The sequence below is a fragment of the Pectinophora gossypiella genome, chromosome 7 (assembly GCF_024362695.1).
Source record: "Pectinophora gossypiella chromosome 7, ilPecGoss1.1, whole genome shotgun sequence".
NCBI classification, from domain to species: domain Eukaryota; kingdom Metazoa; phylum Arthropoda; class Insecta; order Lepidoptera; family Gelechiidae; genus Pectinophora; species Pectinophora gossypiella.
Genome location: NC_065410.1, coordinates 3,270,534 through 3,290,426, shown reverse-complemented (window position 1 = coordinate 3,290,426; position 19,893 = coordinate 3,270,534). Strand labels below are relative to the sequence as shown.

At 35.7% G+C, this 19,893-nt stretch overlaps 1 protein-coding gene across 2 annotated transcripts in view; it reads left to right on the top strand.

Annotated features, from left to right (window-relative positions):
- Positions 1-19,893, top strand: part of LOC126368154 (kinesin-like protein CG14535) — a 657,648-nt gene that overhangs the window by 250,499 nt on the left and 387,256 nt on the right. The window lies entirely within an intron of this gene.

The window sequence follows — 19,893 nt, the reverse complement described above, 5'->3', positions numbered from 1 at the left end:
ATCAAGGTAATCCGATGATGCCTATCATGCGAACAATGCCTCGGCGCGCGATGCATCTCTACAAAATCCACGTTATGTGAGAGTCCCTAGGATGTGTTACCTGTACTTCCAGCAACGGCAGGACTAATAACTGCGGGCGGTACCATATTGTTGGAGTAAGTTGTACACTCAGCCTTTTCTAATTGTAGATTGTCTATCTTAGGAATTACAGCTGTTATGATCACAGATGCTGCAAAAAATATCACAATGTTATTGTTTGTCATTTATCCTAAGATGTGTAAAACAATATTGGTAGAAGTGATAAAAAATCAAAGTAAGTAATCAGTGCAAATTTTCAATAATCACGACATAGACAAAGATATATCGAATCAACAGAATGACAGTTTTGTTGTCAAAGATCTGTGCTGTGCTGTTGTTTAGTTGATAAAAGTAGTCTAGTAATAGAAGTTCGTAGTAAGGATAATGGTCATGGGCGTTTTGTATTACATTAGGAGTATGAAAATGAGACAAAATTTAACTCACGATAAACTACTGAAACAAAAATTCCTGCAGTGGTAACAGGCTCTTGCGCTCGACGGTGATATGTAAAAATAGAATTATTAGACACTTGCATCAAATTCTGAAACTCTACTGCGATCACAAGTTTATCTGTGTCCCTGTTAATGCTAAAATACAACAAAATAATAATTTTATTAAAAACTTGTTACATTTGTTCGTATTTGACAGATATATGAATCTAAAAAATAAAAAGAAAGTACCTATGAATAATGTTGCTAAAGAGTAATATAAAATTCAAGTCAACTTTGATATTAGTTGTAACTATGTTTACGTTTAATTACGAGACCGTCTTAGGTTTACAAAAAGAGTAATTAATAGTTTGCGTAAAAAATATAAACTTATTGAAATAATTTACTTACTAAAACTCTTCAATTCTGCCATTTAGGCCAGTGTTGATCGGATTTGGACCATCAAGAGTCAAATTAACTCTAGGAGTGTATAAAGTGACTTGCGACCTGAGAAATAACAACAATAAATGTTTTGATATTTATAAAGAGCAAACAATGTGCCAGAGTAGACTGAAAAGAGGCAGCAGCGTCTTCATTGATACAAGTAGATAGGAGAATTTCAATAATCCGGACTTTTCAAAGGTTACCAAATGTTTGCGCTAAAATCCTAGGTCCGATTTTCTTTTGATAAAACATAAATGAAGATCAGTTTCGTGGCACTACTATTAAAATGTATTGTCAATGTAAGTTACCGTATCAAAGGTTCAGGAACTTGACCATAGCTTTTCTTGCAGCAGGCGTGTTTAGCGAAGAATTCGCGAATACAATTCTTGTCGTATGTCCGACAAGGACGTTCTATGAGAGCGGTGTCATCTGAAAAGCAGCATCAATGGGGACCTCTTATCACTCAAACACGTCAAAAAATTTCTTGCATCTCTTTCAGCAGAAAATATTATTTTACCTGAATATTGGCGAGATACTTGGAACTACTAACAATTTTTGAAAAAAAAAAAAAATAAAGAAAAATAGGACAACTACATAAATTTTAACGGGTTTTTCAAAGACATCTAGGAATACGTAAGTAAGTAAGAAAATAAAGAAAATGTGAAATAGAACATATCCGCTATTTCTTTGCAATATTATAGTATTTAAATTTATTGTATTAGTATCAAGACGTACCAGGATTGCCTACCCTTTGGCCTAAGCTTCTAATTACGCAAAAGAGTGAGTAAACTAAAATACACTTGTAATACATGATACTTGTATGATTTTAAAAATACAATGTTTATAAGATGCGAGATTTGTTGAAATTGAATTTTGCGTGTTGATAATTGTTGTAAAGATCATATGCACAGTTGTTTTATTGCGGTTATCTGTTAACTTAAATCATCGAGCATAGGCGATTAACCTAGTAACCGAAATCTACTCAGTAAACATAACCTTAAACAATATCGAAGTTGTAACGGTCACGGTAAATGTGTTGATTTAACGAATAAAGTGATTACAAAATATATAAATATATATTTTTTGTAACATTCACATATTGAGAAATATGCTGAGTTTACGAAGGTGTTGATAGAATATTTAAAAACTTTAACGTATAATGATATGAAGACATTGTTGAAAAGGATAACTTAACAAAAACCCTTGTAGACATTTACTTATACTTACACTCTCATACACACCAACACTCTCTGACACACGCACACCCTTCCACGTGCTGTATTACTTAGTATGTATTTACCATCTTATTTTTCTTATCTGTTAGACACTTCCGCTTGATTTTATTTTTACAATTGGAAGTACCCAGCGTGTGTCCCAATACAAGTTATTTTGTTGCTTCCAGGGAGCATCTCAAGTAATAATTGTAATTTGACGTTTCAATAAAATTGAGACAGTTTGAATATTTTTTGAAAATGTTATTCTATGAATCGTATACTTAAATAGCTAACGAAAATATGGGATAATTTTTGACAACCAAAAAAGAATCTTTAAATACGTCATAAAATGTGCCCGCTAAAACAACATGATATAATATTTTCTGTAATGTAGGTTTATACAATTAAAACACATAATAACGGGTTCAGTCATCCCGTGGTCACTTGCAACAGTGTCGAAATATCAAGAGTCTCATATCCCTACTTTAAACGCGGTAAGAACCCGTTATTATGTGTTTTAATTATGATAATAACCGCATAAACTTAAAACAATGTAAGTAAGTTTATACAAGTCTTAATCCAAAATCACAAATAGTATATTGTATGAAGGTTGCGATATAGAATGCTGAATCTTTCAGGAATAATTCTTGAGTGTTTGTTGCAAGATCAGCGGCAAATTCTACTAGAGTTTGCTGTACTTGAGGGTCTGTCAACAAAAGGAAAAATAATTAGTAAACTGAATTAAATATTATGGCTATTTAAAACTATTGGTGCTGATTTCTGCAGATACCTCCTAATATTGAGTAATGCTCTGTTGCGGGGCCTCCACTTCCAATTCAGTTGAAGACAATATAATTTAATGTACGTACCATGTACATAGTGTACGTGAAAAGATTTTACGTGCACATGCTAATAAAAAAGAAAACAACTAATTAAAGTGGCCCCGCTGCAGACCATACTATAAATGTTATACCTTCCCGTCATTTTCTTATCCGCCGAAAAGAAAAAGGACGGATGATTGACAACGGCTAATTTTAAATTGATTGAGTGACTGAATTTTTGATATACTACTCATAGTATATCAACTACCACTACTATTAGTTTAGTATAAGTATATCAATGGAATGCATGAATAAAACCTGGCTAAATAAAATAGGCATTCCATTGATATTCAACATGTTTGACGTGTGCTGTCAACTTAATTCTGTCGGGTTATATGCCCTAACACGCATTTAATATCACAACCGCTGTCGTCGGTTCCACCCCGCTCTCTTTTACTCATTCAAACATTAATAACTACGATAACTCTACTTCTTGTCATATTCTATAGCCTCTTTACCGGCAATGTATATTTTATGTGAAAGACTGCAATTTTATCATTATTTGTCGTAAGATACTGCATACAAAAGTATTTTTTTGATTAATAGCCGAAAATAGATATAAGGTTTGTAGCTTTCCTGTGATAAGGAGGGATCTCCAAGCATGCTTGTATGATTTGCGATGTATGATTTTTTGGCCTGCCAATTATATCCTGAAACTCCGTGAGTCGTAAAGTTGGCGGTTGAGTGGAGTGCAAGTATGAACTATTTGCTCATACTTTTACGGCGCGCGTTTCGCGCTCCCTTGGCCTTTCCAACTTCTTCTTCTTTTCCGTGGTACAGTCAGTGCTTTCACTTAAGTATACAAACGTATTATGGCATTTGTAGGGCAAGTGGTAGTTTATGCCTTCCCAATTGGACTATTGTATTTTATTTCTTTATATATAAATATTTAATATTCTAATTTAATTGTTCTATTAGATCTGTTACCTGTACTTGCACCGGCGGCAGGGCTAACAACTGTGGGAGGTACCATATTGTTGGAGTAAGTTGTACACTCAGCCTTTTCTAATTGGAGATTGTCTATCTTAGGAATTACAGCTGTTATGATAACAGATGCTGCAAAGAATATCACAATATTAATTATGTTTTTTTCCTAAGAAATGCAAATTTATAAAGGCATAAATGTAAAAACAAAATGCAAAGTGTGTAAAATCAGTGCGAAATCTACAATAGTTATAATGTTCCAAATACACAATTTAGCAACGAAACGACAATTTATTGTGTGGTGGACTAGTTGAGCGGATAGTTGATGGAAGGGAAATAGTCTTCGAGTCAGACGATATATACTTGGAATACAATAATTATAAACTATTCATGTAATGTTATATTAAAAAAAAACTCACGATAATTTACTGATGCAGCAAAGCCTGTGGTAATAACAGGCTCTTGCGCCCGACGATGAAATATAAAAGTAGAATAATTAGAGGCTTGCATCAAATTCTGAAACTCTACTGCGATCACTAGTTTGTCTGTGTCTTTGTTGATGCTGAAAAATTACAAAATAATAATATCCATATGTATTAAAAAAAAACAGAATAAAAAGTCAATTCAATTAAGACAACTATTGTTTTTAGCTGTTAGTCCATAATAATTACAAAACCTAAACTTTAAACAGTATCAGGACATCGATACTATAATAACGTGTACAAAACGCATAAGTATATACATATGCAAAACTGAAAATATTCAAATTATTGTATTAATTTACTTACTAAAACTCTTCAATCCTGCCATTTAAGCCAGTGTTCATCTGACTCACGCCATCAATAGTCAAATTAACTCTAGGGATATACAAAGTGACATGCGACCTGAAAGACAACATGACAAAAAATAAATGTTCCGATATTTACCACCAAATAAAGAGCAAAGAATATCCCAAAGTAGACAAATAAATATAAATGACGAAGAAGATCTGGGGGGTTAAAATGGCCACATCGAAGCAATTTATTTAAGAAAGCAATATTGCAATTTGACATTTGCCCATATTAAAGTAAGTGCGCAATGCAAACAAATGTCAAATAACAATATTGCTTTCATTGATGAATTGCTTCGTTGTGGCCTTTTTAACCCCCTGGTAGCGTCTTTATTGATACAAGAGAAAAGAGAATTTGAAAAACCAGAACCCCAAATTTTTGCGCGAAAATCCTAGGTAAGTATATGGCTAAATTTCTTGGGGTATGTGAAGAGACATCCTGTATTTTTAAATTTTCTTCTGATAATATTACAAGTGGAGATGAGGTTTGTGTTTTTTTTCTCCTACTAAAGTATGTATTCAATTTTATTGTGAACATAATTTACCTTATCAAAGGTTCAGGTACTTGACCATAGCTCTTCTTGCAGTACGCATGTTTGGCGAAGAATTCGCGAATACAATTCTTATCGTATGACCGACAAGGACGTTCTATGATTGCGGTGTCATCTGAAAAGCAGCACTTAAATGGGGACCTCTTATGGGCAATCAAACAACATTAAAAGCATTCATTATAAGCATAATATCTAGTTTAGTTCGTAATTATAGGCGAAGCAGTTGCAATAGTAAAATATCTATGCTAGCTGGTCTTGATAGAAATCCATGAAGAAAGAAAGGGGAATCTCGAAGTCTTACTATCCAGTAAGTCTATTGGGAAGGAATTTCCCAGGAGTTCAACTGGTAACTAGAACTACTGGGAATAGGGGGGTTTTCAAAGATATCTAGGAAGGAAAGAAAATAAAAAATTGACAAGTACACTGGTATTAAACGTGATTTTTGCAATATCGTAGTATTGGTGTGAATACTTACCAGGATTGCCTACTCTTTGGCCTAAGCCAATAACCCCACAACAAAGCAAGAAAACCAAAAAAATATTGTAAAGCATGATACGTGTATGGGACATGGACTTGTTAAAAACAATGTTGATCATTTAGTGGTTGCATTTTGCGTGTTGGTAAATTAGTGTAATCTTTAGATGCATAGTTGAATCGATTGATTGCGGTAATCAGGTTCACTGAGCTAAATGTATGATTAACCTAGAAAACAAAATCTTCTGAATGAACCTTAAACAATACTGAACACGTAATTTTATGTCTAATTTTTAATGCAGGGCAATGATCTTAAAACGGATACAAAATGACCTTGGATACACTGGATTATCCAGTGCATCCATCCCTGCATTAAAAATTAGACATAAAATTACGTGTTCAGTATTATTTAAGGTTAAGGCCGAACAGCCATGAAAAATGTGCATCACTGCGTGACAATGATGACTGTCATAGATCGTCAGAAACATACGTGCAGGTTAAGGCCGAACAGCCATGAAAAATGTGCATCACTGCGTGACAATGATGACTGTCATAGATCGTCAGAAACATACGTGCAGCCTATGGTATGCACTATACCTATGATCTTATATCAACCTACTTACTTTTTTTTAATATAACAGTAAGCCCGCGTTCAGGGAGTTCAGGGATACGCGGGGCGTTACGCAGCGCGGTGCCCTGGGCGTTAAGCGTTTTCTCCGTCAAGCAGCGAGCGCAGTTCAGTGACATAGCGTGTCGTGGCGCGTCACCCGGCGCATCCCTCGCCGCGTCACCTATGCCACGCTGCTTGCCGCGTCGCCCGCGGCGTCACTCGCCATATATGACGCTACAATTCAAACAAATGCCAGCAAAAAGGCTTCTTCGTTTATATTGCCATACGCTTGACGCGCCGCGCATCCCTGAACGCGTCCTTAAGCAGTTATCACTCGACGCCATTGATGTAGGTATGTAACTATTGCGAGGTCGCGGTCACGGCTGACTGTGAACCGGTCAGCAAGGTAGTATTGACTTGTATGTAAACCACCGATCCTTAGCACACTGGCAGTACCATCTCAGCGTGCGGTTGACCGCATCGTGCGATAGCCACCTAATTGTTCCAGCCCTCGCGGCACAGCTTTGACCAATAGCCGTACGACATCTCTCCACGTAGATAGCATTCGCTGAGTCTATTGGCCGAAGCTCTTGATATGTTTGCTGGTCACACTACATGATATTTTTCGGGTTCTGTAGCTCACGTCGCCACTAAGTTTAGGTTCCATGACTCTGGTTCATGTAACCTAAATATAGCTGGCGAGAATATTATTCCGTTTATTCAATCAAAATAATTATTCATTTCCGGCCAAGTAGTGAATGTCATGGCAAGTCGGGTATTTACAACACATAATGTTTATGTTTCTTAACTACTTACGTAGGATCTTCCCAAACAATATACGTACAGGTAAAATAAAACTAAAAAAAATCACATAAGACACCGTTTAATAATTTCGAAAATCTTTTTAATGTATCAGTTATGTTTCTTTCGTTTATTTCATTTTTACGTAACATGTTTCTTTTTTATTCTTTTGCCATAACAGTTATTATAACGGTGCTTAGTTTCAATTTTATGTGAGACGTATTCCAAAATCACAAATTTTATATTGTATGAATGTGGTGATATAATACGCTGCATCTGACAACAGAAGTTCCTGGCTGTTCAACGGAACGTTTGATATAAATTCTGCTACAGCTAGAGGCACTTGCGGATCTGAAAAAATAACACCTATTTATAAACTTACCCATAATCCCTAACAACTTAGGTGGGCACATAGTTACCCACTAAATAAAGATATTTACTTAAACGCTATTATTAAGACGACAAAGATCTTAAAATTGACGATACACACAGTTATTCTTACATTTATTATTACAACGTCTCATCTGCCTAAAAGTACTGCAACTTCTCACAACCTGTATAGCCGAAAAACCTTGGCAAGGAACCTTCGTTTTGTTTAAAAAAAACAACAAAATATTGCTACTGTCGATTGTATTTGATTCAGTGAAAGCATAGAATACCTCTGAAGTGAAAGTGATAAAATTGTCACTGTCTATTGACTTAATCGTTTCCAACTTGGCTAACCCTCGTGGTGTCTTGATGGTTGCGCATACCCGAGGGCATTAATTAGTTAACCCTGGGAGCGACGGAGCTTCCTCCGTCTGCCTCTGACCCTGATAAGTTATCTTTAACTTTATTTTTTTACCATAGAGTTTTCTTTTTATTTTGTTACCTGTGCTTATAGCTGCTTGGGGATTGATAATATTGATAGCTGTAAAACTGTTGAAAAAAACTGTACACTCAGCTCTTTCTAACTGCAGGTTGTCAATGTTGGGTATTACAGCTGTTATGGTTACTGAAGCTGCAAAACAAAAGTTGTAATTACGGTGTTTATTCCATTTATAAAAAAAGTGTATAAGTAGTACAATTGTTTCACGTACTTATATTAACTCTAAATACATTCGGTTTTACGAATATAAGATAAACCGTATCATGATAAGTGACCAGTGACCAGTGCATGATAATAATGGTTGAACACGTGAATAAGGACACTATCTCTCAGTCGCAACCATGTGACCTATTGTAACCTCAGCTTTTTTGGTTAATGAGGCCATTGCAACATTTTGCCGTAATATTTTTCGTAATTTGCTCGTAAGATATTTTTTCATAACTGTTTGGTGCAAGTCGTATTTGAGTCTTGAACAACTGGACCCGCTTCGAAAGTAGAACCACTGGATCAGTTGCCTGATCCATTTTTTTTTCAGACACCGGGACCATTCGCAATATGAACAAAAGTCTTTTATTTAATATATTTCTCGTACACGTGTATAACGAAATAAAAGTATTTGAAGTAAAAAGTAGAGCAAATTTAGTATTAAATAATAATTATAATCTGCAAATAAAAATAATGCTTAGCTATGCGGTTCCAATTTTGCTAGTGCCTGTAAGTACAATCAAAGAGCAAAATTGCAATCACTGGGCCTGGGAGTGGTGAAATTATGAACCATTAGTTGTCATAATTATAAAACTTGTGTTTTGTAGGTGTTTTTGGTCTATTACAGTGACAACATGGACATTGGACAACTAGGAGGTCTTAGGCGATTCTCACACTGGCCCGCATGATGCATCCACGCACGTTCATGCGGATGCATTTTTTTGTGTGTTAGACCGTGCGAGTTTTCTATAAAAACGGAGATACTTACAAGCAACGGAAGAACACGCATCCACGCGCTACGATGCATCATGCGGGGCAGTGTGAGAATCGCCTTTAAGTGCAAACAGTTAATTTATTACTTTGCAAGAAACTGATTGGACTTTTGCACCTTATCGTACATTATTTTCGTCATGTGGTGTCGAGGGCAGTCGCCGTCAGAGACAGCACCTGGCCATAGTAACCTTTTTAATATACTTACGATAATTAACAGAAGCAAAGGCTCTTGTGACCACAGGCTCCTTTGCCCGACGGTGAAATATAAAGAAGAGGTCTTCGGCCGCTTGCGTGAAGTTGCGCAATTCAACTGCGATGATAAGTTTGTCCGTGTCTCTGTTTATGCTGTCGAAAATGAGAATAGCAATAGCAATAAGGGTTAGGGTTATTAGGGTTAATAGGATTTCCAGACACAATAGCATAGAATATGGAAAAATAGGTATAGAACGGCAACTCTCCGCTCCCCACCACCGGTTGAGCTAGGTTTACCACCCCCAACCCCTCGAACATAGTTTAGACTCGAATCGTGTGGTGTCAGAAGTTACACACACAGATGCGCGTATACGATAACGCCAATGTGTAGTATCTGTGTAAAACGAGATTGTTCGTATGAAGTGTCCGGAGTGTAATGGGCTGGGATTTTAAAAAGACATTCGTCGGTCTTATGACTTTTAATGAAATATAGACGTATTAAAAATACTTAAAAAAACAATTTACAAAATATTCAGAAACATACACACAACTTTATTTTTATTATTTTTCTGACGTGATTTATTGTAGATTTGCCGCAAATGACATTAACTACTTGGCCAGATTAATGGAGGGCGCTGAAGGACACATTTTATTTGGGTTCTCAAGAGCTCCGAGTCTGACGCTCGCGATTTTGCCACGTTGCACAGTTGCATAAGCAGGTAAGACCTCTGGGTCTTACGTGCTCTAGTGGTTAGAGCGTTGGGCTCACGATCTGGAGGTCCGAGTTCAATTCTTGATAGGCATATTGTCGAAGTGACTTTGTGACACTGTTCCTTAATTGGTAAGGACATTGTAGGCTTGAATCACCTGATTGTCCGGAAAAGTAAGATGATTTCGTACTTCAGAGGTCACGTTAAGCTGTTGGTCTCGGCTATAAGCCGCAAAACAACTCCACCAGTCCGCAGTGAGCAGCGTGGTGGAGTATGCTCCATACCCCCTCCGGTTGATTGAGGGGAGGCCTGTGCCCAGCAGAAGCACGTACATATTTTGTGTATCAAGGATATAATAATATATTTTAACAATGCCTTACTATTAGAATAGAACCATACTTACTAAAATTCTTCAACCCTCCCGTTCAGTCCGTTGTTTACTTGATTAAGAACACTTACAGTGACATTAACTCTAGGAGCATATTCAACGTCTTGTTGCCTGAAAAACAAAAGTATAACTCGAAGAAAATTTGTTGTTCCGAAGAGGTCATGGGGTTTAAAAAGATCACATTGAAGCAAAACATTTGACACAAGTTATTTGACATTTTTATGCATTGATTGAAATGTCAAATTGCGATAGCCAGCCGAAAATATACTACATATCAAATAAAAAAAAAAACGAAATAAAACATCATCATAGGCACGTTAAGCCGTTGGTCCCGGTTACTGCTTACTGATGTAAGTCAGTAGTCGTTACATGAGTCATGTCAGGGGCCTTTGGCGACTCAATAGTAACCCTGTCACCAGGGTTGATGAGGTTGGTAATCTACCTCTCAACCCGCACGAGAGAAGAAGAAGATCATCATAGGCCTTTATATCTTGATCAGATGATTTATACAGCGTTTCTGCGTTTCGAATCAAAATAAATATACTGTAGTATTAATATACTGTAGTTTTAACATACTGTAGTATTAATGTACTGTATTAACATACTGTAGTATTAATATAATGTAGTATTGATATACTGTCTATTATTGGTGTATGTGCTTTATTGGTGCAAGTGGGTCACTAAATGTTTGCATGTACTCACCGTATAAAAGGATCAGGAATTTGAAGATAACTCTTCTTGCAGTACGCATGTTTGGCAAAGAATTCGCGGATACAATTCAAGTCGTATGACCGACAAGGACGTTCAATGAGTGCCGTGTCATCTGTACGGGTAAATCAAAAACGGCAAAATTATTTAGTAAAATAATTCTTCTTTGCGAGTCGATGGCGATCGATACTAAATTTTTGCTGACCAATAATTGGTCACGTTTACGGCAAAAACAAAATTAAAAAAAATAAATAAATTGCACTTTGAAATCATAAAGCACTAATATTAAAATATCTAAGTAATGAAAAAATACATCAAGAGTTTTAATAATTTTTTTATGTGTTAAAATCACAATTAATTTCTAAAAAATCAATAATACGGAACGTGAACTGTTTTATAAATAATAAATAGTTCTTTAAAAGAGTAAGTGTGTCATTCTTCTTTTTTATCGACAATGATCTGTTCTTCGTCCTGATAAGTTATATGTTTTAGAATTTTATTTAATATTTCCATTGTCCAAAAATAAAGTTAATCTTATTATACTCAAAATACTAATCGGTTGTTCCTCGATTAGTGATTAGTGACATAGTGGTAAATTGAAATGCTGTCTCTGATGAAAAGTCACTCTGTCACAATATTTTTTGGAATGCCCTTGCAAAGAAAAGTATTTTTACAAGATAAAGAGAAACACTAAATAGTCGACAATTTAGACACTGTATAGACACATTTTTATATTTATGATGATTTAAAATATTTATTGTCGTTATAATTTTAAAGATGTTAAATCCGATATATTGAGGAAGTGTATTTTTATTGTCGATAAAAAGAAGAACGACCCACCTGTCAAAATGAGTACACTTTTTACCGACTTCGAAAAAGGAGGAGGTTCTCAATTATTTATTCGACCGTATATTTTTTTTTTATGTTTGTTCAGGGATAACTTCGTCGTTTGTGAACCGATTTTGATAATTATATTTTTTTTAGTATAAAAACCGTTAATGAATATCGACAAATTTTATATACTCACCAGGGTTGCCTACTCTTTGGCTGAAGCCTTCACTCACAAAACAAAGCAAACAAACTAAAAAACACTTGTAGTAACTCATAATGCTGCAAAATAAGTGCAAGTACCTACACGTAATACGAGTATAAGAAGGTGTTAAGTAGCTCACTAATCCCCATCTTGCGTGTAAACAGTGTAATCATAAATAAATAATTAATTTTTTTGTGAAGTGTGAGTGATAAATATTGATCATTTTAATATGCAATTATCACTGAATAAGAACTGAAGATTTAATCTACTAATTACTCGTACTAAATAGTTTTGTTCTAAAGTTATGTTAACAGAACTACTGGGATATTTTGTTGCATTAGTTGTTTGTTTGCATTGCGCACTTACTTTTATATGCGCCAATGTCAAATTGCAATATTGCTTTTTTAGATGAATTGCTTCGATGAGGCCTTTTTAACTCCCCAGTTCTGTTAACGGAGTAATTAGTTTCGGAGAGCACGTTGGTGCTCCGAAGCATCCACAAGTTTATCCATGATAATAACGTTGAATAAATGATTCTGATTCGGCATGGTTCTTCATATTTTCGGAGAAAATGTTGAAGAAGAGGTTTTTTTGATATGTCCTTCGAATCGGGCTCTCCCTCACTTAGGTGATTGTTTTCGCAGGTGATCAAAGAACTTTAAAATTTGATAAGTTAGTTATGAATTGGCCAATACATCGGTACGTGTAAACTCTGCAGAACATTTAGGTTTCGAGTTCGACAAAACACATGGATTTTTCTTCCGGATGTTTTATTTCTTCGACTCGAACAAATTCGGATTCAGTGGTTTAGAACTCTGAGAAATCTGACCCGAAATAAGTACTGAATAATTTCAACTTTCTGTTGTCCTGTTGCTGGTTCAAAATTTTAATTAAGTAAACTTTGAACAGTTGCCGCGACCACTGCTTTGTCTGTGACTTTCGCGTGCAGGTGTTGGGGCATTGAGAACGTGCAAGGAAGTAGGGCATTGCTTGTGGTAAGACTCCACAGTCACAAACCGTTTCTCCAGCATGTCTCCATTTGGTTAAATTGCACCGACAGCGCCCTACCTGCGCCCGGAGTTCGATGAGTGACATCCAGATTGAGTGACCAATAAGGAAGGCATTAAAGCCTTTTCTTGCGTCACGTTTCGCTAAGGCTCTCGAACGTAATGGTGGCGCTCATGGTAAGTGAAATGACATAAACGAAAAAAAAAAAAAGTGTTTATTTCTTGTTTTCAAGCAGCATAAAATTATGAGGCAACCCCAGGAAGCAAGGTTAATGCTTGAGAAACGAAACGAGATTTTAACCAATATACCATTTAATAATTCAAATTATAATAATGCTTAAGAAACATTTCTGCACACTGAACTCATATTCGACTTTATATGAAATAGAACTGTTGGCAATGAACGGAGATTTAGAGATGCATTTAAAGTCTTAGTTATGTAAGTAGTAATCCAAAATCACAAAGTTGATATTGTATGAAAGTGCAGATATAAAATGCTGAATCTTTTAGGTATGCTTCTTGTGTATGTGTCTGAATGTCTGCTATAAATTCAGCAATCGTTAGTTGCACCTGTGGATCTGCAAATGAACAAAAACATAACTCTCATTTAAGTAAATTTAACGGCCTCCGTGGTCCAGTGGTTGAGCGTTGGACTCACGATCCGGAGGCCCCTGGTTCGAAACCCGGTGGGGACCTAATCATAAAAATCACTTTGTGATCCCTAGTTTTGTTAGGACTTTATAGGCTGATCACCTGATTGTCCGAAAGTAAGATGATCCGTGCTTCCGTTGGTCCCGGTTACTACTTACTGATGTAAGTAGTCGTTACATGAGCCATGTCAGGGGCCTTTGGCGGCTCAATAATAACCCAAGTTGGTATGCCACCTCACAACCCACACGATAAGAAGGAAAGACTTAACCTGTGATGCTCCACTAAACAATATTTTATTTCCCTTTTTCTATCAAGTAAGATTTTATCAATTGTATTGTTACCTGAACTAATAGCAGCCTCAGGTCCGATAAATGTTGGTACCACAGCATCGTTCGCGAATGTTGTTATTTCAGCTCGTTCTAATTGGAGGTTCTTCACATTAGGTATGATGGCTGTTATGACCACCGACGCTGCAAAAATAATCATTCACTTGTAGGGGTCCTTACCAAAAACACTATCACTAACGTAAGTTGGTTTAGTACTTTTACCATAAGCCTTGGATTTGGATTTTGAATGAATACCACTAACTGGTGAAAAGCTAATATTTTGTAATTCATGATAGCCCTGTTGGGGGAAAGCGTGACTTACTTATAACTAGTTATAACAACATAACATAAACAGCCTATTTATGTCCCACTGCAGGGCAAAGGCCTCCCCTCAATTCACCGGAGGGGGTACGGAGCATACTTCACCACGCTGCTCCACTGCGGGTTGGTGGAGATGTTTTTACGGCTAATAGCCGGGACCATTGGCTTTACGTGCCCTCCGAAGCACGGAATCATCTTACTTTTTCGGACAATCAGGTGATTCAAGCCTGAAAAGACTTACTCACTGACTTACTTATATCATACTTTTCTTTTTTGACGTGACTTTGGTATTGTAGATTTGTCGCAGATGGCATTAACTACTTGGATCATACAAATATACTTTATTGCACCAAAATAAAAGGAAATATTGACAAAAGACTCTTAACCAAGTAAATGGCAAATGGCGGCCTTATCGCCATAGTCATGAGTACGAATCTTGTCTTGGGCTCTTAACCACTGAATTTGACTCTATGAGTTTGGATCATAGGTAATTGATATCACGTGGTTTTCAGGATTTGTCGCAAGCAACGTGAAGCAGTTGGTGTCAGTTATGACGCACGTCAGGGATCTTTGGAGTCTTAATAATAACCTTGACATCAGGGCAGGTGTGATCGATTAAAGATGTCACTTCCATGAAAGAAGACGAAGAAATACTCACGATAAAGTACTTCAGCATAAGCTCTCGTGACAACAGGCTCCTTAGCCCGACGATGAAACGTGAAATATGAGTCATTGGCCATTTTGTTTAAGTTTCGAAACTCTACGGCAAACACAAGTTTGTCTGTGTCTTTATTTATGCTGAAAAAGTAAACAAAAACTATGTTAACATCACAGGTACTTGTAACAAAATTACTTTTCTTTAAAATAAGGTAGTTGAAAAGTATCAAAAACTAGTAATGTAACGTTATAGTTCCAAAAGAGACACAGACTGATGGCCAAATGTTTAAACGGAATCAAAATTCGTTGCAAAATGGAATAATTATAGCCCTCCGAAATCAAGGAGTTAGAAAGAAATGGTAATAGGAAGAGTATTTTTGCTAGAACAGGACGGAGCATTCCGTCACCACTGACTTCAAATTGTAATATGATATCACCGGCATTAGATGAGACAGAAAAACAAGCCAGCCTACATGGAAGTGGTACGGGACCACCTGTTATTGACTACATCTGCAAAGCGTGTGGTAGACCTTGCCGCTCTAGCATTAGCTTATAAAATCATGAAAAAAGTGCTTCATAGACACTGTCTACATTATCTGTAGAATAGTGATGTTTACCAGATACCCGTGGTCGTATGCCGTGTAAGCAAACTCTTAAAATGGATTAGCAATGACATTCGAATTCTGACAGGTGGTTTAGAAGTTAAATTGGAACAGACGTGCATACATACATAGCGGTCAAACACATAACCCTCCTTTTTGCTTGGCTGCAGTCGGGTATAAAACCTGATTCATCTTTAGCACAATGACGTTAGTAGATGAGAATCAACCACTCTACTGCCCAGTTGTCTAGTTTTCATTATAAATATCTTATTTCTTATAGTATACTTACTAAAATTCTTCAATCCTTCCGTTTATGCCATTAATTACTTGATTATTGAGAGTAATCGTCAGGTTAAGTCGAGAATCGTATTCAACGCTCTGCGAGCTGGAAATAAAGGATATTTTGACAATTCATTATCGTTAAAATACATACATTAACTTTCATATTATGCTTCGATCCTGACATACTTCTCTTGCTTCCTCCACATTCATAAATCGTTTCATACACGCGCGCTAGTTCAGAGTAAATCGTACTGAACCTTTTTCTAAGGACATCTCCAATAAAAGAAAAATAAGGAAAATAACCCTTTATACCGCATTCGGTCGCGTAATTCATTGTCGAATAATTTTCCGCTGGTGTCGCGACCATGGTGTACTAGTGAGGTAAGGCTCTTACCGTATCAGTGGATCAGGAACTTGATCAAATCTCTTCTTGCAGTACGCATGTTTGGCGAAGAATTCGCGAATACAATTTGTATCGTATGTGCGACAAGGACGTACGATGATTTCCGTGTCATCTGGAAAGCAGTATGCGTATTAATGTGTGTATTTTACCTAAATAAACTTTTTTATTATTATTTTTTTATGCGCATTTTTGAACACAGTAGTTTGTCCTGAGTATCTAATCTATTAAACCAAATACACGTTACATTTATTTTATTTATGTCGACATTCTTTTGTATTGTATTTAAATTACGAAAAATCGTCATCTCCCTTTATCCCGTTTTTCACAAGGTCTGCTTACCTAACCTGAAGATTTAACAGGTCCGGTTTTTTACAGAAGGGACTGTCTGTCTGACCTTCCAACCCGTTAAGGGAAAACCAGCTCAATACAGGTTAGGTCACATACTTCCGAAAATGTAATTTTCGGGAATGCGGGTTTCCTCACGATCTTTCCTTCACCGCTGAGAACGTGATAATCATTTATGATCCAAACATAAATTCGAAAACAAATTCGACAATCATTAGTTTACGCCTGTGCTGGATTCGAATCTGCGACCTCAAAGTGAGAGGCAAGCTTCTATCAACTGCTACTACTGCTCTAAATGACGAAATAATATTGTGTTATTTTGAACAATACGATTTTTTAATGTAGAATACTTTGAATAAGTACTCACCAGGATTACCTATTCTTTGTCCAAAAACACCACCCACAAGAAAAAACAAGCAAAACAATAAACACTTGTATTGAAACATATTGTTGTGAAATGAATGTACACGAAAAATCGCTGTAAGAATGTTAGATGTTAACACAGTTTACCTATAGACGAACAGCTTATAATAGATGTTGCGTGATTATTGATTGAACATCAATATTAATTTATAGGATTGAGGTAATATAGAGTACGCTCCACGAATGAAGTAGGTACCACGAGTTTCAAGGGAACTAATTCATCATCAGTGATTTAAGAGCCACGCTCTTGTCGGTGTAGTTTTCTCAATGCTACTTTTTAAGGTCAGTGGTTTCCCCCAACAATGAACTAACAAGTCATAATACAAACTAGACAAACCGCCGTCTAAGTAGTCATTTTGCAATCAAGTAGACAAAACACGTGATTTACTGTGAGATGTGCTCCAAATGGTATTAACTACTTACCGAACAAATGAGGAGCGCTGAGGACTTTAATAACATTTTTATTTCAGACTGTAGTCCATAATTTGGTAATAACATGGATGCTTAAAACTATGTTAGTTACAATACACAAAATTATTTTGAATTGATTGAAGCACCGTACGCGGCTTTCACCCGGCACAAAATCTAAGACAACGGGCCTGAGAGGCCTAGACAAGGTCAATGTAACATCTAAGTGAAATGATATTTAATTCGTTTGGGATAGTCTTTAATGTAGTTAGTCATGTTACTATCTAGACTAGACTATCTAAGACAAACCAATTTACATCACTCCCTGTGGCCGCGGGAGTTAATAACATTGTCGAAAGGGCTTTATGTACAAGATGTGAAATTAAATGTACAATATAAGGCATTGCTTATGTTATGCCGAGTTGTAAAAGCCAGTTGCGCGTTTACTATACTTAAGCATACCTTTTCAAGTTCAAACTCAAAATTATATTTATTCCGTATTAACATAGTTACACTTTGAAATGACGTAAATTCAAAAATGTTACATTAACCTTCAAAAAGTTTATCCATGACAATTACGTTGAATAAATGATTCTGATTTCTGACACTTTTGAATCGTTATATTTTTTACATAACGAGTGTCTCAACCGCCTAAAACTGCTGCAGTTTCTCACAACCTGTCTAGCCAGGGAAAATAAACTACAAGAAAAAGTCTTGGCACAGGGCCCTAGATGTTCTTTAAAAAAATATATAATAGTGTTAATACAATTTAGTGATTTGTATAACAACATTAATAGTACTGTCCTCGTTATTATACAAGTGAAAGTAAATCCACAATAGTTTTTCAATGCATCTTGTCAGCTTCATAATAATATTTAAATTTATTATTGTAGTAAGTATAAAAAAGTTAAGGAGTTTTGAGTTTCCAAAAGTAGTTATACCCTAAGTATTACATCTGTCTATATCTACCTTAACAAATTAAATTAAAATCTAGAAATGAGAGAAACAAGCTAGCAGGTAATAATTTAATAGTTGAGAAACTCATCAAAAATTATGTAAGTTGTAAACCGAAATCGCAAATTTTATATTGTATGAACGTGCAAATATAAAATGCTGAATCTTTCAAATATATTTCTTGGATGTCTGTTGGTACGTCAGCAAACAATTCAACAATGGTCCTTTGCACTTGCGGATCTGAAAACAAAAAAAAAAACTATTACTGGAAGAATTAAAACAGAAGAATCACAAGTAGAAGAAGAAGCTAAAACTGTACATACATATACAAAATAAAAAAATCAGACAACTGTCAAGTCCATAATGGTAAAATGCAACTTAATATCTAAAAGTAAAATAATAATTAAATAGAAATGAATTTTTATTCTAGTTGCCACTATAATAATAGAGAAGAGCAACTAATCAATACCGGTTATAATTCCGTACTCAGTGAATTTAGAAAAAAATGTGATGCCGCACTGTGAAGTGGTGTGATTATTTTGTTATACATCTTTAAAAACAATGTTTAATTTACCTGAGCTTGAAGCTATAGAAGGATCAATAAAAATAGGAACGATCGCATCATTAGAGAAGGTTGTAAATTCCCCTCTTTCTAATTGGAGGTTGTCTATCTGCGGTATGACTGCTGTTATAACCAACGATGCTGCAAAAAATGTGTTATCAATCATCGTTCAAATTTCTTACACCAGGAGAAGAAGTAAAGGAAATCATATATTCTAGAAATAAGTACGTAGGTTATTATATTACACAGTATATACTGTATAGTATTACACAGTATAGATTGAATAAAATTATAAGTTTTAACTAAAAAGGGACATAGACGCTCAGCAAAATTATGTAAGTTGTGACACTCCAACATTTTCATTTCCACCATTTTTATCATCAGCAAGTTCATTATCATCATTTTCATTGTTCAAATAAGTTTTACTATAGTTTCGCGTTTGTTAATAATTTCTCCTGTTCCTATAGCTTAACTCTTAAAAAATATATTCAACCCTATTCGGCAGTTTATGATCGAATTCGTTGTTTTTGAGATTTTGTCTTGTTATCAAGTTGTATTTGTGCCTTCAATCAAAAATACTTTATGCACACAAATAGAACTTACAAAAATGTATATAACATAATTACTACAGAACAAATATTGTGCTGTGAGCAATATACTAAAATAAATGAATTAACAGAAAGAAGAAGAAGAAAAAAGTGGAGAAGTGTGTCAGGATCGAAGCAAATGGAATTCCATAGTCTTGCTTACCCGGTGGGAAATAGGCGTTTATGTATGTATTCAAGTAAATAAAAAAAAATACTTACGTTGACTTATTGCAGCAAAAGCCCTAGTCACGACA